The following is a 27,878-nucleotide window of genomic DNA, read 5'->3' as shown; positions in this document are numbered from 1 at the left end:
ACCCGCTACACGTCTTACGTATGATTAAATACATCGCGATATACTGATATGCTTAATGTACATTGCAGTTACCTTTACCAAACTACAAACACTTCAACTTCATACCAACTTTCCAACTTCCCGGACATTGTTCAGAAGCAATATAAAACAAATGCATGAGCAAAATCAATCATACTCGTGAACAACTGAAGAGTAGCGCAGTACGAGTAAAATCACACTCAACTGACTTTCAAGAACATGATGTTTCGATGTGTAGGATTTTTATTCTCGCAATATGGTTTATGATGAAACCTTTTCCATTTCTGCCTGATAGTTTATCGGATTCTTTGGTGGGTTTTGAAAATCACTTCGACAGCATGAGCAGCACAGGGGTAGTCAAATAGTCGAAAATTTATCCACATTTTGCTTCAGCTATTTCAGCTATTTAGTCATACTTAAAAATAGCATACTAATGCAGCTGCTCAAACTAGCAGGCCTTGCAGTAAATATTAAATAAATAAAAAGGGAATCTCCAGAGGTTTGTGACACTTCAACACGTTGCTCTCATAAATAGTTTCTATTTTTTTGTCGTGTTCATTCGCACAGCCATGTTTAATTATTGTATTCTCTTATCCTAAAACAAACTTCTGTTATATTCATTTCGACAGGACTACAGATGTAATGTAAGTCGTAATTTTTTTTTTACTGTCGTAAATTGTATAACACATACATGCGTACTTACAGAACTGATTCATTTGGTGATCAAACCAAATGTTGTCATAAAAAACACAGAAATGCGTACGAAAATCACAATACCCGAATGAAACCCTCTTTGCGTAAAACAAACATTCAAGACCTTCTCTTAAGAAAAAAAACGCAAAATCTCAGATTTTCAAATCTCTTGCTTATACCCTCACAAGCGACATTTTTTTGCATCGAAATCATGCATGAGGTGAATGTTGTGCTTGCTCTTTGTCAAGTGTTTTTTCTTTTGCTACTGTCTTTTGGCACGGCTTAGACCTATGCAGATTCATCTTGTCGGTTTTGATGTTTTCAATAAGAAAAAACGTCGGTTTTTTTGTTTTTTTTAATACTACAAAATATTGACGATTATCTCAAACTGTTCGATTTTGCACCGCCGAGTAAAGATATGAATCATTTTCACACCACAATGCTTGTGAGCGATCTTGCATGATCATCTTTAGCGCATACTGATGTGCAAACTAAGTTATTTTACACTGATAAGCGTTCTTTGTAGCGAGTTTTGGCAGGATAAACATCGCCAAATTGACCACGCTACAGGACCCAAAAGTAAATGAACCAAGCAAACTTTTTGCAATGATATAACCGACAATGAAACATTCGTTTAAGGAGATCAATCTCCAGACAATTATCTAAACTCACCACTGCCTAGGCCGTTTGCTCTAGACATCCGATTTTCCGGAACACTCATTTTCACTCACTTTTTCACACAAACGCCAGGAAAACTTAACCGCACTTAAACAAACGAGCACTCCCATCCGGGTCTGCACCCGCTTGCCATCACCCAGAAGCTTCGTTATTCTCCTGGCAGGATCGCCAAATGTGGAGCTTGGAATTTTTGTGGACAAGCGGGTGCCCCCAGGAAGTAACTTGTGTTTATCTTTTGACGTTAACTAAGTGATGACGCAACGTCCGTTTGCACGCCTGCTAGATTGCTTGATGGGCATTTGGCAGACCATGTGCTACCAGCGTTCATTGGAAGGCTAGTCGAACAACAATGCTTATTCAATACCACACAGTAACCAGCTTATGAAGTGCTGTCACTGAAGATTTGCCCTCTTGATATGCAAATTGATTTTGGCTCAATGGGCTTTTAGTTAAATATGAAAAGCATCCGGTGCACCAGGACGGAAGAGATGAGTGTTAAAGAAAGAGGCGGCCAAGAAAGGCACCTCCTACAAAGCACTAGCCCAAGAGGTACAAGGAGAAAAATTGCTTGTAAGATCTCTGACGGCAGAGACAGCTCTTCAGTGTAAAAACCTGGACGAAATTGCCAACGCAGAGGAGCTCGCAGCCGCACTTAAACATCCAAGTGCGATATAGATGTACCAAGTGCATCGATCCGCCTGCGAAAGGGTCCGGCTAGCACTCAGTTTGTCGGGGTCAAGGTTCCCCTAGGGGAGCGAACAAGGCGATTGCTGTCAACAAGGTCAAGGTAGCTTGGTCAGTTTGCCCACTCAGCTTATACGAGCCGCTAGTGGCGTGCTTCAAGTGCTGTGAGCCAGGACACATGTCGTGGGCGTGCAAAGGCCCCGACCGAAGTAAGCTCTGCATGAAGTGCGGCTCAGAAGGCCATATTGCCAGGGAGTGCAACTCGGTACTGAAATGCTCGATTTGCACGACGAACAAGGGTCACACGACGGGCGGGCCTAAATGTCCAGGCACGCGAGGAGGTCGAAGTTCAAAACGATAATGCAGGTTACACAACTAAACCTGAACCACTGTGAAGTCGCACAACAGTTGTTGTGGCAGTCACGGAGCCAAGTATAGACATCACCTTACTAGCTGACCCCTACCGCATCCCCCCGATAACGGGAACTGGGTTGCGGATAAGGCTAAACTAGCGGCGATCTGTACAACCGGTCAATTCCCGATCCAGGCAATAATTTCCAGGTCGCACGAAGGCTTCGTAATTGCGAAGATCATCGGGGTGTATTACTGAAGTTGTTATGCCCCACCCAGGTTGCCGATAGATCAGTTCTCAGCAATGCTGGATGCGCTAACAAGCGGGCTAGTAGGGTTGAGTCTTGTGGTCATCGGTGCAGACTTCAACGCCTGGGCAATTGTGTGGGATCGACTAACGCGAGAGGCTGGGCACTACTCGAAGCCATGACGAGACTGAACGTGGATGTCGTGAACGAAGGTGAAAACATAACGTACAGCAGGAGCGGTGCTGAGTCCATCATTGACGTGACCTTCTGGAGTCTGGATCTGAACCTTAGCTCGGACTTTAGGGTCGACGATGGGTACACGCACAGTGACCATGGACCGTGGAGGAAAGAGGGCACAGCCGAAGGTCATCGAGGATGGCTGAGCTCGCGCTTTGATAGGGCTGAATTTGTCAAGAGACTGCTTATGGAGCATAACACTGTCGATCTGTCCAGTGATGATCTAGTCGGAACTCTAAGCCATTCGTGCGATGCCGCGATGCCTAGGCGCTCGCTATCCAGAAATGGACGGAAACCAATATACTGGTGGTATCCAGAAATCGCAGAGCTCAGAGCGTCCTGTCTAAGACTTAAGAGAAGGATACAAAAAGCGCGTACCGATGAGGGTCGAGTGGAAAGAGGTGAGGCATACAGGGTGGCCAAACTGGCACTGAACAAAAAATTTAAGACACGAAGAAGAGCGTGCTTCGAAAATCTCTGCCAGGCAGCCAATACGACACCCTGAGGAGATGCCTACAAAGTACCGTCAAGGCGCCATTCACCGTGGGGGCTCCATTCACCGTGTGCCTTCGAATATTTTTTCATTATTTCCATATTAGGATTGAATGATATGACAATTTCCCTTCAATTTCACCAATACAACACTAATGAGGAATTCCACGGAGTCATGTCAGTCGATCCTGAGCGACCATTTCAAAAATATCTGAAACTTTGCACAGTTTTTCAATTTCATATAAATCGCCATTTTTTGATATTAAACCTTCATATTCACTCACGACTAACTTTTCAAAAGGGTGTATGCGAAAATAGTTCTAAAATATTCTAAAAGCTGTACAGCAATAACGGATTGTTCGATTGTTATAAATTTTTCAGCAAAGTTAGATAACTAAATGATGATTCCTTAGAAAATATACACTGTAAAAAATTTCTTTTTCTACTTTGAAAAAATATGATATTTGTCACAAAAACTCAAATATCTGAAAACCCTATCTTTTTACCAACTTCAATTTTTTAGGGGAAATGGCCCATTATATCAGCTATCTACCATAAAATTTTGGTGATGGTAAACTGATAAACAAAAAAGTTATGACATTTCAAACATTTCACAATTTTTACATTTAGTAACAAAAAAAAATTTTTTTCTGTGTAAATTATTTCGAGAATTATATTTTGATGCTGATTTTATTGTAAAGGCTACCGCCTGAATTAAACAAGTTGTTTTCATGATACTTTAGTTTGATTATTCGTAATTACTATAGTATCTATTTGAAACTTAGACGCGATCCAGTGTTGTGATCAAAAATATTGAGATTGTCATACTTTTTATTGTACGTGACTGGTGAAAAAATCCCTTGATAGTGTTGAAAAGCTGTTGATTATAAGAAAAATGGATTTGAATTTATTTTTAAGACAAAAGCTGTATAATAAAAGTTTTTTTATACGCGTATACGTCTAGTTTATCCGCAAAAAAAATCCCTCTTACACACTTATTTCTGAATTGCCTGTTCGGTACTTTTTTGACGAGATTATAACAGCAGTACGATCTCGGTAGTTTCGGTAATCGATTTTACTGAGGCTCAGTAAAACAACTGTCAAAATCGTATGGAAAAGGTAAACAATGCATTTTTGCTGAACGAGTTCGGTGCTCAGCAGTTTTAATCTCGTCAAAAAATTACCGAACTCGGTAATCAAAATTAAGTGTGTAGAGAACAGACTTTATGATCGGAAGAATGCGAGTAACTTCAACAACAACAAATGCATAAGAGGTACATACCACAGACAAACAGACGAAACGCCTAGAACAATTTTAGTGAAAATTCATCGCCCAGTTCACACTATCACCACCTGGTGGAAATGTTTCACGAAACACTGCGTTGTGCAATATCGTCATCAGAAGGCGCTAGTGTGAAACGTCAAACGCAAAGAAAAACGATGGGCGCTCTTCTTGTTATGAAAGCCACAACCAAGATTCAAAATGAATGTTGAAGGCGTGGTCAATGAAAATTTCGCCAGTGTTACGTTTGTTTGTCTGTATACATACCTGACAATGCTCACGAAAAAAACAAAAAAATACTACCGCTATGAATATTAAAAATTGTATAGTATTTTTTTTCTTCAGCCACCAACACCAAACAAGTAAGTTAAAATTAATAAGTGATTTTGTTTATTATAATCTAACGAACAAGATGAACAGTCGCTTTCTCAAAGGTCTTCAACTCAACGCTCTCTTGAAGACCGTTTGATGAAAAAAAATGTTCAAAAGAGTTACGAAATCTCACCGAAAGCACCATAGATAAACTGAAAGAGACTGGTTATGCCCAAATGTCCACATTGTGTACAAAATTACGCATTTGCACGTCCTGCCGTCTAGAATTTGACAAACGAGCCATCTGTATATCATCGGTAAAGCAGGGCGCAGGAAGTTCGAAAACGACAACAACTGAGAAATTGCCATCAGCGACATCTGTTTAAACAATTTAATTACGCCCCTTTTCAAAAATGCCCTGTAATATTCTTCAACATCTATACCCATTTCAATATTTTTAACGTTGCAAAACACGCTTTCAACATTAATCTTGAAGAAGAGGGAAAACACTTGTCCTCAAATGTAACAGCAAATTAATGAATAAACGACTAATGCGCGGAGGGCGTGATAAAATCGGAACATTACGGTACATAGTATATTATATTATATGTATGTATAATATATAATAAAAACAACTTGTTTTACTCACGCAAGGCCATTAACAATAAAATCAGCATCAAACTTCAATTTCCGGCCGAAATAATTTACACTAAAAAAAATTATTACTAAATGTGAAAATTGTGAAATGTTTGAATTGTCATAACTTTTTTGTTTATTTTCATGGTAGATTGCTAATACAATGGACCGTTTTCTCTAAAAAATTACGTTGGTAAAAAGATAGGGTTTTGAGATATTTGAGTTTTTGTGACAAAAATGATATTTTTTTATGTTAAAAAAGATTTTTTTCACAGTGTATATTTTCTTAGGAATCGCCATTTAGTTATCTAACTTTGCTGAACAATAAAATCAGCATCAAATCGCGATTCCCGGCCGAAATAATTTACACAGAAAAAATTTTTTTACTAAATGTAAAAATTGTGAAATTTTTGAAATGTTATAACTTTTTTGTTTATTAGTATACCATCACCAAATTTTTATGGTAGATTGCTAATACAATGGACCGTTTTCCCTAAAAAATTCAAGTTGGTAAAAAGATAGGGTTTTGAGATATTTGAGTTTTTGTGACAAAAATGATGTTTTTCAATGATAAAATAGATTTTTTTTCACAGTGTATATTTTCTTAGAAATCACCATTTAGCTATCTAACTTTGCTGAAAAATTCATAACAATCGAACAATCCGTTTTTGCTGTGCATATTTTTGAATATTTTTGAACCATTTTCACATACACCCTTTTGAAAAGTTAGTCGTGGCTCTAAATAAAAATTTGATATCGAAAAATGGCGATTTAGATGGAACTGAAAAACTGTGCAAAGTTTCAGTTCAATAGAAAATCATGAATTAAAAATTTTCCTTAATTTTGATGCTGTTGCTTGGAATCGCTCTAATGTATTGTTACCATGTCAAAACGCTCATTAGAACTAGCATTAGAAACATTTAAAAGCATCATTTTGACACTAAAGTGTGTTTACATGAAGCGGTTTTCTGCTCTTTCACTGCATTCTTAGTGAAAAAACGAAAACTGCGCTAAGGTGATTTAAGCGATAAACTAAATGTAGTAACGTTTTTATTCCACCAAGAAGCAATTAAATTCACATATCAGGTATGTATTTTGCATTACCGAAGTAAGTTAAACAAGAAAGTACGATTACTCGAACTTTTTAATTGAAACATAAAGGCACGGTAAATGGGTACCCTAAAAATCAATGGTCTCCATTCACCGTGCCCCATATTGTCCCATATATCTAGAAAAAATCGAAAATTTGAACATTCGTTTTACTAATAAAATCTTGCAAGTTATTAGGCTCAGTGCACCAGTTATGGCTATAGTACCTCAAATTCGCCATAGTTGATTTTCAACCTTTAAAGATACAAATCAACAAGAAAAAAAATCGTTAACAACAGATCACGATCACAAAAGATGATTGCAATCATTCAAACTTCACAATTTGCTCAAATTATGGTAGAAATAAATCATTTTTCTTAACTTTTCGGCCTCCTTGCACCCTATTTCGCCATAGTGTACCAGTTATGGCAACTCCCATAAGGAATGCATGCAAATAGTGCGAAGTGGAACCCAAATTAACAAATGTGTCCATAACTGGTACAGGGTTCCTATCATTGGCACACGCCGTAATAAATACTAAAAGTAGTTTTGGCTCCGTTTCTATATTTTTCCTGTAAAGTATGAAAACTAATCAATCATTTGACTTATTGTTTACATTCGTCGGTCTTCTTCTTATTTTTGTAGAAATAGTTTTTCTTAGGTAGTGCGATAACTGGTACAGGCACCCTACTTGAAATGAATTTAATCGAAGAAAATTCCCTTGGCTGGGTTGTTTTGATCATTTTTAAACAAAGTAGAATAAAATTTCTCATACACGGTGAATGGGTCCCTACTACCACGGTGAATGGTGACCTACCACGGAATTAGGCGACCCTACTATCCTTTACTAATTGTACTATATCACCAAATTTTGTGAAAAAATTTCTACTTCTGTGGATATTGCTTTAATTTTAACCTATAATGAAGGCAATTAAAAGCGACACCACCAATGTTTATAAGACTGGTGTCAAATGACAGCCCTTATTTGCCCCGAATCCTCTTAGATCCACGGTGAATGGTACTTGACGGTAGTCATGGCCAAAACGAAGGGAGCGTCAGCACTCCCGGAACGCTCACCCGAGATGCTGTATTATTTTTATCGGAATTTTGATTGTCGTTGTTCTGTCAAGTTCTGTGCACTTTTTCACGTTTTCCTATTTGTCTTTTGTCTATTTTACCTTTTGTTCTATTCGATCTTTTGTCCTTCGATCTTTTGTCGTTCGACCTTAAGTCTTTCTACTTTTTGTCATAGATTCCCCTCAAGTTATGCAATTAGATATTAGAAAAGTGTGCTGCGTAATGCATAGTCAACATATGAACATGGTCTACATACCATCCACCTCTATTGGCTGTATGACTACAAGTAGGTACGAAGTAAACAAATAAGTCGCAATTTAAATTATTCAATTACCATTGTTTCACGATTGGAATTTGGCAAAGTCCTTAGTCACGTTTTCTTCTTCGGTAATGGTCTTCGCCCGTTGTCCTTGTCACTTTGCAATGTTTGCATATAGTTTAAACTGCGATCCATCCTTAGCAAACAAACCATTACCGAATTGAACGAAACTCGTGCCTTCCTAAATTGGTGCGGCACTGAGGTACCTACTACACTAGAAGCAAACAGCGAAGCACTTATCGGTCATTTCGGGTCCCTGGTGGAGGACACACTCCAAACGCTCAAAGTGGTGGTGAAATTATCCTCCATCATCGAATGATTTGCTCACACGTTGTTGGTCGGCCCGTCGATCGATTTGCACACCCAGTGCCGTGCCGACCAACGAACGTGTTTGCCCGATTTGGATTTAGTAATTTAATTATAATCCCAAATAATAAGTGCAAAATAAGGCTGACTGCCTTTCCCCGGAGTAATCAGTTGGTAAGTACACACTGATAGAGTCACTCTCGCGCGGTAAATTAACGTAATTTGCTGGGTGAACTATTAGACCGTAACCGCGTCGACGAAGACGACGTAGTGGGCCACCTCCCGAGTCGAAAGTTATTTCGTGCACGACCTAGCCTCGGTCTGCAGTATGGACTAGAAACAGAAGTTCGGCGTCTAAAATCGAAAGATTTTGTATTTAGGTCTTTTTTTTTCTTCTAAACCATGGGAAGATAATCTGCACAACAGACACCTGAACAGGCGGATCCAGGTAGTGTGGGGTTATGAACCGTCTTCTACAAAAAAAAGTAAAGGAAGGGTCTAGTACACATCGCACCCTCAAGGTTTGCTGCGTAGCCTGCAGCAACAAACTTCGATGACTGGCTTTGGGGAGTCCACATAGCATGCTGGCGCTTAGCCAGTTTCCCGAGTGGTCCTCACCACTCCCTTTGTCCTGGGAAGGCAGGAAAGGTCGACAACACGCGTGATTCCAACTGCACAACAAGTATCAAGAACTGATACCGCGTATACAGCTATTTGACCTTCCCGTCTGGCCCTATCAGCCAGCACACAGAAGGACGTGTCGACATGGACAATGTTCTAAATTTCACCAGGTTAGGCCCATCGGGCAAAGTGGTGTTTGTGATATGATAATTTTGAAGTAGTAGTCGTGTCATGTCAACTTCGGCAAGCCGAAATCGCACGAAGTTGCCGAAGGTGACGTCACGTTCCAGAAGCTGCGAACAAATTTTCTAGCGAACGTGACGTCGCGATCAGCTGATCGGTTTGTTTACATATTTTTATCGACAAATACAGGCAAACATATACGTTCACCAGGACCTGTGAATAATTGACATCGCGACATGGAGCTTCCACCTGCCCCGGCCTTGCTGGAACCCCTTTCCAACCGCTGGTTGGACGCCATGACGGCAACGCTACCAGTATGTTCTTCCCGTGGCAACTTAATCGTTGTAAGGGTCGATTTCGACAATAGAATAATTAGTATATTAGTGTATTTCTATTATTTCGACCGCAGGGCACCCGTATGACCAACGTAGCCGACTGCGAATCCTTGGACCAACTCATCCCAAGATTGTCCGGAGTTTTACCCTCCCCACATGTGGCAAGCATACATTTATTCCGCCATCCCGACTAGAAAATTATATCAAGTTTATATCATATTGTGTTATGATGTTATAATATTTTTCTCTAACCTATTATCTTATAAACTAGATGTAGGATGATGTTAAAATAACTTAAATTGTAACAAAAAGTACACTGGTCTAATCAAGATTATAACCTATTTTGTTATAATCATATCAAAATTATAACAAAATGTGATATTAATTTTAGCATCAGGATTGCTGGTTTCTATCATAATTTGATATAATTTTGTTACAATATTTCCCTAATGTCAAAGATTCAAAACAAAATTATAATACAATGAGTTATGAAACAACATTTATAACATAATGTGATATAATTGAGTTATAGTATTTTGAAAACCCCAAGAATGTTGATCATGTTTATATCATAATGAGTTATAAATATCATGATTTGTTAGGATTATGATATATTTTTGTTACAATTTTCTAATCGGGATCTCCCCTAAACTAGTACAAACCGGACATTAGGGAGAAACCGCATTACTGAAACGATGTAGATACTGAAGCAATCATGATCTGAAATCACCTGAGTCAGGTGGAATGTTACTTCCCCATGGCGCTTGTTAATCCAACTTGGCCTATAAGAACATTCCAGCTTATCACGGTAGCTTTTGGTACTTAGCGCCGTGCCCCATACCAAGCCGCCATACCATAGTATGGACGTAGCACCACTAGCCAGAAGCTTGCGCTTATTGGCGTACACCGCAGAGCTATCGAACATTCGGACATCATTCGGGACAGTGTCACTGTAGGGGTTGTTCATAAACCATGTAGACCAAATTTCGGTCATATTAAACCCCCTCTTTCCCCCCCTCGTAGACTTTCGCCTTATATGGAGCGTAGACTTTGGACAGACCCCCCCCCCCAAAGTCTTTGTAGTTTATAAATGGTCCCATAGCTGTGAAGACTCTTTTGCAGGCGTAATCAACGTGGCTATCGAAGGTGAGCTTATGGTCGATCATTACCCCCGAATTCTTGACGATCGAATCGCCTACACTGATCACCGCTTGCTGCTCCGACTTCCGGTTGTTCACAGCACCACCTCAGTTTTGTGGTCAGCCAACTCCAGTTTCTTGGACCTCATCCACGCCTCCACAACCTTGGTCGAGTGGGCACTGCCCACTGGGCAGTAGTCAACTCCACTTCTTCGATCGTATCATCGTGGACTTCCAGCAATGTAGTAATGTTCAGTACTTCCAGCCGAGCAAAGCCGACGATCTCCACCCCCACCGGGAACTTTAACCTCAATACCTAGTAGTATCCCCAGGAGCGCATCGGCAATAGTCGGCCAACTAGCGCTATTGAACACGTTCCTTACATCCAGGGGTACTACCGCACAGTAGCGAATCCCCCTTTTCGGACGCTGAAGCGCTATCTCGGAAGTTTTTGTAAGCGTCTATTGTAGACCTCCCCTTCCGGAAGCCGAACTGGCTGCTTGAGTAACCATTTACATACTCGGTGTGCCTCAACACTTATTGAGGATGATTTTTTAGAGTACTTTCTCCGCCGTGTCGATCATTCTATATGCATCCGGGTGTCCGGGTGATTTCCCCGCCTTTGGTAATAGAACCAGGCTCTGTCCTTTTTTAAACTTCCGGGAAAATTCCTTCGTCTAGGCATTTCTGAATAGCAGACCTGAACATCCCGAGCCCCTGCAATAGCTACTTCTAAGGCCAGGTTCGGAACTCCGTCCGACCCTGGGGCTTTACCTACGCTAAGGGACTTTTCTATCCCCGCAAGTTCCACATCGGTGGCCCTCTCCTCATCTCCAGCTCTAGTCCCCGATTGTTCTATGAAGACTAGGATCATGGCTCGTAAAAAGACCTTCGATGATCCCTTCTAACATCTCTGGAGATATCTCTGTAGGAGCCATTATACCTACGTCTCGTCTTGGCCATCACGATCCTGTTGGCATCACCACTCGAATTTGCATTGCCACTCTGACAGAGACCATCAAAGCAGGCCTTTTTGCTTGCCTTCATCTCGGTGTTCAGCGCGGCTTTTTCAGAGGCGAACAGCGTCGTTCGGTTTTTGCTCTTCCTCAGATCGTGCACGCTGCATCAGGCGCCTAGCTCATAGGCAGGCGCGGCGCAGGTCAGCCTGAGTCCACCAGTAAGCCGATGGTCTCCCATTTCTAGAGTGGCCTTGCCTAGGTAAGGTCGCATCGCACGCACGCGAGTCCACCGCTACCAGCTTGTCGCCGTCTAAACCAAGTAGGTTTCGCTTACGGCGGAGCGCCTCCCTAAATACCCCTTCTTCTAAGTATGATGTCTTCCACCTTCGAGGGCTTGGCCTCTCCCCGCTGCCTGCTGTTGTTGTAGTCGATACTGTAACGAACCGCCAGGTGATTGCTGTGAGTGTAGCCATCATCTACTCATCAGTTTGAGCTTCTTGTTAGGCCAGAACTACAAAAAGTAACGTCAACAATCGACTCCGCACCGTTCCGACTAAAGGTACTCGTGGTACCGACATTAGCCAGGTCGACACCGCTGATTCATGAAACGGCTTCCTCATTCCATGGCTCTGGCATTGAAATCACCCGCTATTACCAACAGCCTTCACCCTGTCAGCATGATCGACACACAGTGCGTCATCTGCGCGAACTGTTCGATCGAGCAACGCGGATGCGGATAACAGCTACAGAAGAAGACCCCGTTTACTTTGTCGACCACGAAGCCCTTCGACACCAACTCCTGGACGAAGTATTTTCCCGTCGTCCATATCGCTGCCATTTTTCTGGACCCATCCGCGACAAAATTGCCGTTGCTGGCGAGTACTCGGTATGGGTCGATATCCGTTCTCCACTCAGAAACTGCCTGACTAAGCAGTTGCTGAGCTGCGTCACACGCTATGTCCAAAGGGAAGTATTATGAAAATCGAATGTACCTCAAATGTTATTCCATAGGATCGTAGGTTTGGACCTCTAGTTTCAGAATCTGTGCGGTTTAAAATATTTCATCTTGGGTTTTTGGATTTTTTTCGATTTTTTTATTTTTTTTTCCTATTTTTCCATACAAATCGCGAAAAAATATATAAAAATGTATGCAAAAAAATCCAAGATGGATTATTTTAAATCGCACATACTCTGAATCTAGAGGTCCAAAAATACGGTTCTAGCGAATAAACTTTGAGGTACATTCACTTTTCATAATACTTCCCTTTGGACATAGCGTGCGTCACAGTGGTTCAAATTCAGCTGCGTTACCTGCACTGTGATTCGTTTACTGCGGCTTTCTTGTAGGCCGGGCACCTTGGAGCACCCGTTGGGTGCCTGTTATTCACGGCTTTCCCGGTACAAATCAGACAAATTGGTGGGCTCGTGCAGCTTAAGGAACTCGACGCCGCATCTCCTGCCAGGGCCTTTGAAGTCCCATGACTTGTGTCCTGGTTCCAGATACCTGAAACAAACCTCCGGTGGCTCGTAGAAGGTCAGATGATATACACACCAGCCTACCTTGATTCTCCCTTCTTTAATGAACTTTTTTATGCCTGCCACAGGTAGGGCCAAGGCTACCTGCGTCCCTGCTGGCCCCTTCCGTAACCGAATGGCTGCGGGTGCCACCTGTACGTTGCACTGTTGCCGCAGTGCCGCGACTAGCTCTTCCGCTTCGGTGAACTCGTCTAGGTTCTTCACCTTCAGAGTCGCCTCAGTTGTAAGAGCCATCACCTGGACCTCTCCGCCTCGGACTTCATCCGACAGACTTTTGTAGGTGGTGCCATTGCGTTCCTAGTCGCGCTTGAGCTCTTGGATCATTTCACCAGTACGAGTACGTCTGATACTGCGCACGTCGACTCCCAGTTCCACGGGCTTGGCGTCGCTTCGCATCACCGTCCGAGTACTTAAACTGTTCGGTTTTGATGACGAGCGCGAGCTTTCTTGCGCTTGGCATCTACTCTTCTACGCCTTTTTGATTTGGCGTCCCTAATCTTCTCGACCTGCGTTTTTTCTTCTTCCTCTTCCGCTCTACTTTCGTCAAGGGGGGTCCTACTTACCCTTGGTTCACCCTACTTTGGGGTTGCTGAGGGCCTAACAACGGTTGCCTCCTCCTGTTCTCTGTCGTCTGGGACGGGCAAGCCTTTTCAGTGCCACCCTTCCAAGCTTTCCAGGACACCTGAATCGCATAGTTGACGTAACCACCATTGACAATGTCAGCACTCACAAGCCAATATGTATCAAATGGGCATAATTGTGATCAGTTTTATTCAATAAAGCCTGTATCCGAAATAATCGGGACACAGAAGTACGTCAGTAGCTCTGTAATGAATCGGTAAAATTGGCCAAATAATTGACTGAGAACTCTTTGGTGTATGTTTATTATTTGTGCCAAATTTCATAAAAATCGATGCATTACTTTAAACTGTGGATGAAAAACAAACAGACGTGGTTTTAAGCATTGTGTACAATCATGACCAATTTTCATTCGCATAGTAGATGGTTCTTTTACGCTACAGTTCAAAGTTCTGTGATAATAATTATGAAATTTCGTTAGCAGTTATGATACTTATAGAGACACTTTCTTGCAAAATTTCATCAGCTTTGATCAATTGGTTTGAAAGCTACTGGTGTTGATAGGGGTGAGTGTTAATGAAAATTTTTCGTGTTTTTCATGTGCGATTTTTGCCTATTCATAACTTTTGAATTTATCTGCTAATTTTCATGAAATTTTCACAAAAGCTAGTTTGTTATGTGTATATTATGCCTGCAAAATTTGATGATTATTGGTAGAGTAATGCGGGGCAAAAGTTCGCACGGGGCAAAAGTTCGCAGTGGGTCTTTTTCTGAGCACGAGTTAAGAACCCAAATAAATCTGTATGGGTTCGACACATAATCGGGTCAGCTACTCGTCAATAAAATTTTGAACGATTTCGTTATGGTTTGGCAGAGTTATGCGAAAAAATGTGTTTCTAGGGGTTTTGATACAATTTTTGGACCTTTAGGAATAAGAATTTGTAGTAACAGGAAGAAGAAGAATCTCATAACCTCTTTATGTCGGAGAATCGTGATTCCACAGTAGTTCGCGTGGTGCACTTGAATAAACAATAAACTACGAGTGCTTCTTGCAGAAAGGGACATTGGTAAAACCTCGACAGTGGGGCAAAAGTTCGCAGTAGCTGTGGGGCAAAAGTTCGCACTAGATTTCTGAGTCTAGTACATCAATATAATTACAGAATCTTTCAAGCAATGATAATTTCGTATAGAAACTACCATATATGCATAATATGAGTAGTATGCACCCTGAAATCGTTGCGACAGAGGGTCTGAACTTAGTTTTGTAAGAAGATTGATTGTAAAGCAAACATTATGTTCACGCATTTAAATCAACAAATAAAAAATGGCTTAACAAACATTTTAAAACATTGTTTTCGTCATCCTCGTCGTGTCTTTTCGTATGTTTCAGAAGGTCTTATGTTCATCTACTTTACCGGGGTCTTTCATAGCTTAGTTTGTAAATTCACAGTTATAATCCATCACCATACTGACGGGGATAAGATTCGATAACAGTCCCATTCAACAATTTTGCTGCATATTTGATTTTTTTTTTCATGCATTTTGTGCAACACGTATCTGTATGATTGCCCCACAATGTATTTTGACAACTTCATTAACGTTGTAAAGGACAGCTCTTAGTTAATAATTGTGGAAGTCTTCATAAAACACACTCTATACAAAAGCTGAATACCAGGTCGTATTCCAGTTGGGTCGTAATTCTAAGAACAGAAAAAAACAGATTTCATGGCTAGAGTGAAAAGATGAACATGAATTATCATGAAATAAATGAACATCACACCAATAAACAACCCTGTACAAGGTGCGAACTTTTGCCCCGCATAATGCGAACTTTTGCCCCCACTATGGGGCAAAAGTTCGCATTGGAGTACTTGTTTTAAAAATTGTATTACTAAAACTACAAAAGGAACGCGAAAAAATCTAGTACTACGTTTTGAAGGCAACATGATAGGGACCCGTTTAACGAAGAAGAACGATATTATTTTCTTTTCGTTCAATAGTTATTTGGTCAAGTCTGTTGGGTGCGAACTTTTGCCCCGCATTACTCTAACAATAACGGGTGCTGACTAATTGCCGTCTGAGAGGCTAAAATCACGTTCAGTCCCAATACATGTTTCGACTATAAAATTGTTGATAGTGCATCGATTTTTTTGAAATTTTGCCTATGCAACAAATGTAGATTGAGAGGTTTGTATTCAAAATTTCAGCCATTTCCTTTGCCAAATTTAAAAGTTACAGCGCTGACAAGCAAAACTTGGGGCTGTGCAAAATTCATTGGCGCACATTTTACTCTTTCGTTGCTACAACAAAAAGTACTGCACCGATTCACATGAAATTTCGTAGGTGCAATGAACACATCTTAAGATGTAATTAGACAAAATTTGAGCAATTTTAATATATCTATTGCAGAGTTACAGCTGTGTTTCTGTGTCCCGAATAGTGCGGATACAGGCTTTAGAGCACAAGATCTAATCACTAGCTAGATATCAACGTGAAAAAAATCATAAACTTTTCATTGATCATTGTTAAAATTTCAAAAGTGTGCTGAAAACTACAGTGGCGCTTACGTCAACTATGCGATTATGGGCAGTGGAGTCCGACTTGCCGGCATTCTCCTAGCTTTGCAGGCACAGCCAGACAGCTGCTCACCTGACGGCTGCCTCACCCGTTTCTGTGAGTGCTTATCACAACCCGACTAGAGGATCATAACAAGAATATATCATAATTATATCTCATTGTGATATGACTAACAAATTATGTTATAATTTTGTTATGACATGGACTGTTTAATACTTTTTCGAACTAAATTATAACAAAATATACTATAATCTTTTATAACTAATTTTGTTATAAATAATTCAAAACAAACTCTGTTGAAACTTTGTTATTTTTACAACTGAATAAAATGATTCGTTGGAAAAATAACACAATTATATCAGAATATGAAATAATTTTAATTTTTAAATACATTCCAAAAATTAAAAATAAAAATATTATGTATTCGTTTTTTGTTTGTTTTTTTTTACTGCGCAGAATGCCGGAAGCGTATCCGAGTACTCTCAAAACTAAAAGGTACTCTTATTTTTTCCAACTTTGAATCGATTTAAGTGAACTTTGATTCGTTAAAATAAGAAACTATTTTTATTATTGATTATTGCGAATAGAACGCACAGTGGGACGAATGGCCCAAAACGTGAACTTTTTTCAGCAGCGTCTTTAAACGTGGTTTTATCCGAAGACACCATCGGATGAAAATTTTATAAAAATAGGGCGCATCGAATGGCGTTTAGTTTTAGTTCGCAACTTTACCACAGGCGGCGCTGTAAAATCCAACTTTTTTGTTTGACGTTTTTTCAATATGGTGTCTTCGGCAAAGTTGTAGATATGCTCAATACAAGTATCTTTGCCGAAGACACCAACCCTCTATCTCTACATTGCTTCAAGATACAGACGTAATTTATGAATGACCCCCCAAAAATCGTTTTATTCGTATATATCGAAAACGCTCAGTTTTAGAAAGTTGCAATGTTCTACAAAGTTGTGTAAAATGCCAAAAGAAACAACTTTGTAGAAGTGAATAGGGTTCTAAAATGGCAATAGGGTTAGTTATGGCTATTTTTGAGTTAAAAATAGCCGTTTTTCAAGGCTCAATAACTATCTTGGATGCAAATGGATGCAAATCAAACCCCACTAGGTTCAATATGTATTACTATTAGTTGAATATCCTGATGTTTTCGGTTGTATCCTCGAGTATCCTTAGCAGGGGTTCTTAATCTTACTAGAGCCTATTTTTGACGCTAAAACAATAATATCAGTTTTTGTATGTCATTTAGAACCCCATTATCTTCTGTGAAGTGATAAATATTAACTATTCGCATAATTGTATGCTTTATTGCGCCTACAAAAATCAATTATTATCGAGTTGTTATCATATTATTTAAAAAACACTGCATAGAAGTGAGCTAAACTAGACAGTCATATGTATCCAAGTGATCTCACCAGTAAGCAAATTTTATTCGTGTGTTCAAAACATAAATGTAAATCTGGCATTCGATTTGAGTAGGTCGAATCAGGGTAGGAATCACAGTCAACATACGACCTATTCAAAACGAACGCCAGAAATATACATATTCTTTTTCAGCACGTATAGTAGCCGAAAGCTGTGGAAGCTCAGGTAAAATATTATCTCCTGGGCGCCCATTAAAAACACCACCCCCGGCGAAGACTGGCGCTCGAGCCTAGCTATTTAGCACTGTAGTTGGAGGAAATGCCAATGCAGAACCCGTAGCTTCCGGGAAGGTAGGCCCAGCTCCCTGGGTTAGTGGGTTGGTGTCAGGCCCTGCGAGCCAGCCGTAAAAAAGACTAGCACCGGAAAATCAACAAGAGAAGAATGCGAACCGATACCAATGGCGACGACCACAGCGACGAAAAGGGACTTGCGATTGGAAGCTCGGTACGTGGAACTGCAGATCTCTCAACTTCATCGGGAGCACCCGCATACTCGCCGATATACTGAAGGACCGCGGGTTCGGAATCGTAGCGCTGCAGGAGGTGTGTTGGACAGGATCTATGGTGCGAACGTTTAGAGGTAATCATACCATCTACCAGAGTTGCGGCAACACACGTGAGCTGGGAACAGCTTTTATAGTGATGGGCGACATGCAGAGGCGCGTGATCGGTTGGTGGCCGATCGACGAAAGAATGTGCAGGTTGAGAATCAAGGGCCGATTCTTCAACATTAGCATAATAAACGTGCACAGCCCTCACTCCGGAAGCACTGATGATGACAAAGACGCATTTTACGCGCAGCTCGAACGCGAGTACGACCGCTGCCCAAACCACGACGTCAAGATCATCATAGGGGATCTAAACGCTCAGGTAGGCCAGGAGGAGGAATTCAGACCGACGATTGGAAAGTTCAGCGCCCACCAGCTGACGAACGAAAATGGCCTACGCCTCATCGATTTCGCCGCCTCCAAGAACATGGCCATTCGTAGCACCTTCTTCCAGCACAGCCTCCCGTATCGTTACACCTGGAGATCACCACAACAAACGGAATCGCAAATCGACCACGTTCTGATTGATGGACGGCACTTCTCCGACATTATCGACGTCAGGACCTATCGTGGCGCTAATATCGACTCCGATCACTACCTGGTGATGGTTAAACTGCGCCCAAAACTCTCCGTTATTAACAACGTACATTACCGGCGGCCGCCCCGGTACGATCTAGAGCGACTGAAGCAACCGGATGTCGCCACCGCATACGCGCAGAATCTTGAGGCAGCGTTGCCGGACGAGGGTGTGCTCGATGTGGCCCCTCTAGAGGACTGCTGGAGTACAGTCAAAGCAGCCATCAACAACGCAGCCGAGAGCACAATCGGGTACGTAGAACGGAGTCGACGAAACGATTGGTTCGACGAGGAGTGCAGAGCGGTTCTGGAGGAGAAGGATGCAGCGCGGGCGGTAATGCTGCAGCATGGAACCCGACAGAATGTGGAGCGATACAGACAGAAGCGGAAGCAGCAGACCAGTCTCTTCCGGGAGAAAAAGCGCCGCCTGGAAGAAGCGGAGTGCGAGGAAATGGAACTGCTGTGCCGCTCACAGGAAACACGCAAGTTCTACCAGAAGCTCAACGCATCCCGCAAAGGCTACGTGCCGCAAGCCGAAATATGCAGGGATAAGGAAGGGAGCCTCCTGACGGACAAACGTGAGGTGATCGAAAGGTGGAAGCAGCACTTCGACGAGCACCTGAATGGCGAAGAGAATGTAGGCACGGAGGACCAAGGCAGCGGAGGAAATGACTATGTTGGTGCAGCAGAGGACGGGAACGAACCAACTCCCACGCTGAGGGAAGTTAAGGATGCCATCCACCAGCTCAAAAACAACAAAGCGGCTGGTAAGGACGGTATAGCAGCAGAACTCATTAAGATGGGCCCGGAAAAGTTGGCCACCTGTCTGCACCAGTTAGTAGTCAAGATCTGGGAAACCGAACAGCTACCGGAGGAGTGGAAGGAAGGGATAATCTGTCCCATCCACAAGAAAGGCGACAAGTTAATGTGTGAGAACTTTCGAGCGATCACCGTTTTGAATGCCGCCTACAAAGTGCTATCCCAGATCATCTTCCGTCGTCTTTCACCTAAAGTAAATGAGTTCGTGGGAAGTTACCAAGCCGGTTTCATCGACGGCCGGTCGACAACGGACCAGATCTTCACCGTACGGCAAATCCTCCAGAAATGCCGTGAATACCAGGTCCCAACGCACCACCTGTTCATCGACTTCAAAGCGGCATACGACAGTATCGACCGCACAGAGCTATGGAAAATTATGGACGAGAACAGCTTTCCCGGGAAGCTGACTAGACTGATAATAGCAACGATGGACGGTGTGCAGAACAGCGTAAGGATTTCGGGTGAGCTATCCAGTTCATTTGAATCTCGACGGGGACTACGACAAGGTGATGGACTTTCCTGCCTACTATTCAACATCGCCCTGGAAGGTGCTATGCGACGAGCCGGGCTCAACAGCCGGGGTACGATCTTCACGAAATCCAGCCAATTTGTCTGTTTTGCGGATAACATGGATATTATTGCCAGAACATTTGGAACGGTGGCAGAACTGTACACCCGCCTGAAACGTGAAGCAGCAAAGGTCGGACTGGTGGTGAATGCGGCTAAGACAAAGTACATGCTGGTAGGTGGGACTGAGCGAGACAGGACAAGCCTTGGCAGCAATGTTACGATAGACGGGGATACTTTCGAGGTGGTAGAAGAATTCGTCTACCTCGGTTCCTTGCTAACGGCTGACAATAACGTGAGCCGTGAAATACGAAGGCGCATCATCAGTGGAAGTCGTGCCTACTATGGGCTCCAGAAGAAACTGCGGTCAAAAAAGATTCACCCCCGCACCAAATGTACCATGTACAAGACGTTAATAAGACCGGTGGTTCTCTACGTACACGAGACATGGACGATGCTCGAGGAGGACCTGCAAGCACTCGGAGTTTTCGAGCGACGGGTGCTAAGGACGATTTTCGGCGGTGTGCAGGAGAACGGTGTGTGGCGGAGAAGAATGAACCACGAGCTCGCTGCACTTTACGACGAACCCAGCATCCAGAAGGTGGCCAAAGCCGGAAGGATACGGTGGGCAGGGCATGTTGCAAGAATGCCGGACAACAACCCTGCAAAGCTGGTGTTTGCAACTGATCCGGTTGGCACAAGAAGGCGTGGAGCGCAGAGAGCACGATGGGCGGACCAGGTGGAGCGTGATCTGGCGAGTGTTGGGCGTGACCGAGGATGGAGAGCTGCAGCTGCAAATCGAGTATTATGGCGGCAAATTGTTGATTCAGTATTATCATGAATTTGATGTGAACTAAATAAATGAATGAATGAAGTAGCCGAACAAACAGCAAGTCTAGAAAACCTGAAATCATTTGCGTTAGCATTGGTATCCATTTTCCCAACTTTCAAACATAGCTACAAATTGATTTGTGGAAATGAAAAGGAGCATTTTCAGTTATCGGAAACAACATGACAGGTGCCGAACAAGCGGGAGAGTGTGAGTGTATTTATACGGGAAGCTCAAGGAACACATGGCACAAGTAACTCTTGATCAAGCCAGTAAAAGGGTGAAATAGCTTATCTAAATTAGTTCAACACATACCCAAAACAACTTTTATGATTTTTGATTAGAGAAACCTTTACTTTTCATCAAAGATGTTGTGCATATCTACAACTTTTTTGATAACTAGAAATCATTAAAACATTTTGTATACAAAAGCTTGTTTGCATTCATGCAGGATTTATTTAGAACATTCTCACAGCGATCGAAAAATTTCATGCCTGTTACGCCTTTGAGTGAATTAGAAAATTGGTAATTGGGTATTCGACATTAGAAACGTAGTGATTTAATATGAGTTGACTTTCTGCTTGTTCGGTTACTATACGTGCTGAAAATAATGTATATTTGCTTGCTGGTGAGATCACTTGGATACATATGACCTCACTTAGCTCACTTCTATGCAGTGTTTTTAAAATAATATGATAATAATTTGATAATAATGGGGCACGATCGGTGTAGTACTAGATTTGTAGTAATGAGCTGAATTTTAGTATGGTGAGAAGGTCAATTCTCCGTTTCTGCAATGAAATGGTACAAAAAGCGTGGGTATTATGATTCCTTGCCTAATTTGATGCTGTTTGAGCAAAACTTTGGATAACTATGTTGTTTATGTTGCAAGAAATGAAGAAAACAACAGCACTGTTGTCCAAAGTTTTGCTCAAACAGCATCAAATTAGGCAAGGAATCATAATACCCACGCTTTTTGTACCATTTTATTGCAGAAACGGAGAATTGACCTTCTCACCATACTAAAATTCAGCTCATTACTACAAATCTAGTACTTCACCGATTTGTCATATTGATCTTTATAGGCGCAATAAAGCATACAATTATGCGAATAGTTAATATTTATCACTTCACAGAAGATAATGGGGTTCTAAATGACATACAAAAACTGATATTATTGTTTTAGCGTCAAAAATAGGCTCTAGTAAGATTAAGAACCCCTGCTAAGGATACTCGAGGATACAACCGAAAACATCAGGATATTCAACTAATAGTAATACATATTGAACCTAGTGGGGTTTGATTTGCATCCATTTGCATCCAAGATAGTTATTGAGCCTTGAAAAACGGCTATTTTTAACTCAAAAATAGCCATAACTAACCCTATTGCCATTTTAGAACCCTATTCACTTCTACAAAGTTGTTTCTTTTGACATTTTACACAACTTTGTAGAACATTGCAACTTTCTAAAACTGCGCGTTTTCGAAATATATGAATAAAACGATTTTTGGGGGGTCGTTCATAAAATACGTCTGTATCTTGAAGCAATGTAGAGATAGAGGGTTGGTGTCTTCGGCAAAGATACTTGTATTGAGCATATCTACAACTTTGCCGAAGACACCATATTGAAAAAACGTCAAACAAAAAAGTTGGATTTTACAGCGCCGCCTGTGGCAAAGTTGCGAACTAAAACTAAACGCCATTCGACGCGCCCTATTTTTATAAAATTTTCATCCGAAGACACCATGCCGATAAAACCACGTTTAAAGACGCTGCTGAAAAAAATTCACGTTTTTGGCCATTCGTCCCACCGTGGAACGGTCGGGTCATGCGGTATTACCAAAAGTACAAATTTTCTGGAACATGTCCTTATACTACACTGAGAAAAAAATTATAGTACCAATAACCATCAGCACATGCTTAAATATACTATGCCACAAAATAGTTATGATAAGCACTAATTGTGTAGAGTTTATCAAATTTTAGTTGATTTTACTATGGCTTTATGATGTGTGGCATGGTAAATTTAACAACAAGATTTGGTCAACTTCATTGTAATACAAAGATCACAAAGATGGCCATTTTTGGTTTTGGATCAACTTGAGGCACTAGAGGTTTCTTACTTTATTTTTGGCGTTTACGTCTGTGAAGCAAACTATAGGTAAGTAATTCATTGAATTTTGCTTGATTTTCAATCGCGGAATCATGTACTTTTCGTGAAAAGTAGTTGTAAATAAACTCATCTTGAAAACCATTCATTTTTTAGATATTTTCAATGAAACCAGGTCATCGAACGCAAGCTGCCCTCGGAGAAGGGTCCAAACCTGCCGATGTTCAAGATGCACATCTTCCCACCGGACCAGCTCGTGGTTAAATCCCGTTTCTGGTACTTCCTGCGGCACCTACGGAAGTTCAAAAGACCACCAGTGAGATCGTCTCGGTCAAACGCATCCTGCAGAAGATCCTTCTGAACGTGAAGAACTTTGGCATCTGGTTGCGCTACGATTCGCGCTCCGGTATACACCCTGTATCGCGAGTACCGTTGGCGGTGGTGTCACCCAGTGCTACTGCGATATGGCCTCGCGTCACCGTGCTTCCGCGGCCACTCTATCCAGATCAACAAGGTCGAATCGGTGGAAGCCCTCAAGACCCATCGTGCTCACATCAAGCAGTTTCGCGACTCGCAAGATTATTTTTCCACTGTCACCTCAAGCGCTACCGGAAGCTGTTCTCATTCCACCGACCGGACACCAACTAACAGTAAAAGAACCGTCGCCGATCAGAGTGAATCTACATGACTGACTGACACAACCATAAGGCAGGTTTTAGGATTGACACTCCCGGGAATCAGCTGTCGGCGATGTTGTTCACCACAACTCAGCGGAAAATTCAAATGTTAAGTGCGACCGGTGCGACCGCATAGTCAAAACCTGTCAAAACAATCTCAATATCCATAGTAGGCTTTGGCAGTCATGGCGTAAATTTCTTCTCGTTATAAATTGTGTCAACAGTGAGTGATTAAATCCTAAAATGCAATTCAATCTAAAAACGCTAACAAAACCTTTTTTATCAGGACCAGCAGAACAGCATAAAACTCATCGGGAAACCTACTTGGCCGATAATATGAATCGAACCACCTCACTTGCTATGTGACGCCCTGATGGAGAACCTACCGCAAAACGACAGATCGAACCAAAACGACGGCAGCTGCCTCGGATCTGGTCAATCAAACAGAAGTCCATGAAGGAATGGGCGAAGCGGAGAATATGAACGACGCACTGACCAACATGCACATACGCACTAAGAATGAAGCTCCTGGAGCTGCTGGAGGGAATCCTGCAGGCAATGATGGCAAGGCTATTAACATAGCAACGAGGAAGACAATGAAGGCGTGGATTCCCGCGACAAGGAGAATGCAGTTTCACCGAGCAGCAACAACGCCTTACAGTGACGAAGGTGACTCGCAACGATAAACCGAGGTCCGAAGAAAAAGCGGCCGATTCCAGAAACGCCAGCTCAAATGGCTCAATCCCACTGTTACCCCAGCCGATACCCCGACCATCTGCAGTCAATCGAGACGCTGCTGCTGGACCGAATTCAGTACTCCAACGGCTGTTCTACGATCTCAGGTCTGTGTTCGATTTGTGGAAAAGTTCATCAGAAGATATTGGCGGCATGGACAACATGTTGCGCGAGTTGTGCGACCTGTTGGACCATTCCAAACATCCTTTTACATGGCTCTCCCGTTTCTGAGCAGACGTAGCTTGCTCATACCATCGCTGGGCAACTGATAACCGTTCTGGTAGAAATCCCTGCTACAGAGTTGGACCGGAAGTTTTCGGTGAATCTAAGAAAAGTATCCACGAGGTTTTCGAACAGGCTGAGGTCCTTTCACCATGCGTACAGTAACTGTTCATTGACGAAATCGATGCCCTCTCGGTCAACCGAGTTAACAAAGCTCAGAAGAACACGGAACGTCGCATTGTGGATTAGTTGCTGACCTGAGCTGGATAATTTGCACAAGCTGAAGGACAGCGATGGTGTGACAGTTGCCACAAACCGGCGGATGCGCTGGACCCTGACCTATGCCGTGTTGGACGATTTGAGCAGGAACTTTCTCTGGAAGGAAGATGAACTGATGGAAACCGAGAAAAACACTGGCCCAAAAGCCAGTTTTCTGATCCCGAATGTCACAAACCCGAATGCAATGAAAAGCTTGTTCTTGGGAAGTTGTTCTTTCGAGGTTCTAATACCTTGTCACGGAGATGGTGACATGTAAGCATATTTGGGCTTATGATATTCGGGCTAACGGTGCATTCAAGTTAGTGAATCAACACAGAAGCCTTAGCTGAGGAACGTGACGCCACATCCACACTGGAGAGTGCTCCCTCACCCCAGTTCTTACTTTGGAGAAAGTGATGAGCTTTCTACTGAGTCATTTGAATTCATTATCAGATGAGGAATTGGAAACCTTATGCATTGAGCGGGCAGCCTTCCCCGAATCTCTGAAATCAGTTCAACATTCGGCCAAGCGAGAAGGCATTATCACTATACCGGATGTTACGGGGAAGGATATCGGTTCGCTGGGCGACATCTCCTTCCGGAATGGTGTTATGTGATCCTTCTGGACGCGGCAAGACTATTGGCGAAGGCAGTAGCCAACAAAACTGGCATCAATTTCATTTAGGTCAAAGATCCCGAACCGTTGAATATATTCGTCGGTGAGTCGGAATGTGCCGTTATTCAGTGTTTCCAACGTGAGGGGCTCCGTAGCTTGCTCCGTAGGTCATCTTCTTCAATAAACTTCATTCATTTCGCCCAAACGGTCCGAGAATTCTAGGGATAGCTCTGGTATGCATGTGGTGAACCAGCTATATGCCGAAATGGACGGTATCGAGGATCGGAAGTGTATTTTCTAGATGAGCACCATCAACAGAAAGTGGCACCAGAACCAGTCCGGATCGGGTTAATTCGGATACGTTCCATCAGAGGTTCGCCTTAGCAAACTGAACCCGTTTTTGCTGGCTTGCACATTTTGACCGACGTGTCTGAAATGTTACTGTTTGCGGTTCTGCTGACGAAGGTAAGATTCAGAAATTCTCGGAGATTTTCAGTTAACATAAATGTTTTTTTTTTCATGGTAGGATTTGAAAACGTTCTAGATGACGTGCCGGATACATGACGTACGGCTACGGTAGTCAGGCACTGATGAATACCATGTTGACCGGAGGGCTGTTCCGTACGCTTAGGACAACGACAGAGCTGAAAAGCATGGCGCAACACTTGGACATCGGACTCAACGCGCTGATGGAACACACGCAGTGCTGCATGGTCGGATTCTAAGCATCCGAGTTCGGGAATCATTCCGGCGCTGGATCCTTCTTCAGTATCAGCAACGCATGTCACACCAAGTGCCTCGTCTGCGGGAATAAGCCTTATAATAACTTCAAATCATTGTACATAGTAATGTTTTAATTTAAAGTTTATAATTAAATTATTATAAAACTAATGAAATGCATTTAGGAAATGTTGAGAAATGTAAACAGAAGAGGGGGCACTGCCCGTTGAACTACACGCATGGTAATCTGAATCTTATTGCCATGGTCAAACGTACTATGCTGTTTATTTTGCGCATGGTAAAATGGACTATAAAATGTGATTTAAAAATACCATAAAATGTAAATAAAGAGCAACATGGTAAATTAAACCCTGCACATAGTAATTTCAAATATAAATTATGGTCTACCAAAATCAAGTGGTAAAGTTGTCTTAATTTAAACCTTGATCTGGTCGCCGTTACCATGCCTGTTTTTTCAGTGTATTGAGCGGCCCAGATGCAAAGGGGTGTAAGTGACCATTTTTAGCTGAGCATATAAAAAACTTCAGATTTCAAGCTCTCAGGAACTTTTTTAAGATTATTGTTATGATGATTTGATTGATTGATTGATTTGTCTTTATTAAAGAGATTTTCAGCCCTTGCGTATGATGATTTGAAAAAATACAATATATTAGCAAAAATTCGGTTTATTTTTGAAACTCCATACATTTTGTATGGGATGAAAAATTGATGAAAAACTTCAAACCTCATTTACTCAAAAGTGGGGTTTTGTCACTTACATCCCTTTGTTTCTAACCCCCTCTATTCTAATATCGTAGTTGGAGTTAGCGTATTGAAAAGACATGGTCTCTCGGGAAACATGTTCCGTAATGATTACTTTAAAATCAATGAACACGTACTGTATAGTAGCAAAGGTTTATTGGCAGGAACTCTTATTCGATTTGCACATCTTCCGGCAAATCTTCCGGAGTTAGATTTGAGTGCAATAAAAGCAACCCAAATAATTTCACAGTATTTGTGTAGTAGCTATATATCCCGCTTCAATTTTTCTACAATAATGTTTACATCCGACAAGCCGTGTTGGTATACAAACAGTTTCTTTAGTACAGCTTCTAGCTGTAATGATATCGCATAACGGCCTTCAAGGCGCTGCTGGTTTGTGGATTTGTTAGTATTACGAATTGTACTATATAGTAGCAGCTGTTTCGGTAATGGGAACTCCTATTAAGTTTGTTCAAGTTTTCACATCTTTTGGTGTTCCCGTATTTGACATTTGCCTTTCGAATGCCCACAGCAATAACTATTACTTAATTTATCTTCTTAAGTTTCTTGACTGCTGCATCATATAATTGAGTAAAAAATAAAGGCATTGCACCTTCTACAAATTTTATCAGACTCTTTCGTATTTTTTATTTCAC

At 41.9% G+C, this 27,878-nt stretch overlaps 1 pseudogene; it reads left to right on the top strand.

The window, feature by feature from the left end:
- Positions 1 to 9,462: 9,462 nt before the first annotated feature.
- LOC109407062 (large ribosomal subunit protein eL20-like) lies at positions 9,463 to 26,937 on the top strand (annotated as a pseudogene).
- The last annotated feature ends 941 nt before the right edge of the window (positions 26,938 to 27,878 follow it).

This window comes from Aedes albopictus, chromosome 2, assembly GCF_035046485.1.
Source record: "Aedes albopictus strain Foshan chromosome 2, AalbF5, whole genome shotgun sequence".
Classification (NCBI taxonomy): Eukaryota; Metazoa; Arthropoda; class Insecta; order Diptera; family Culicidae; genus Aedes; species Aedes albopictus.
Note: the sequence above shows the minus strand (reverse complement) of the source record. Positions and strands in the feature narration are given on the sequence as shown.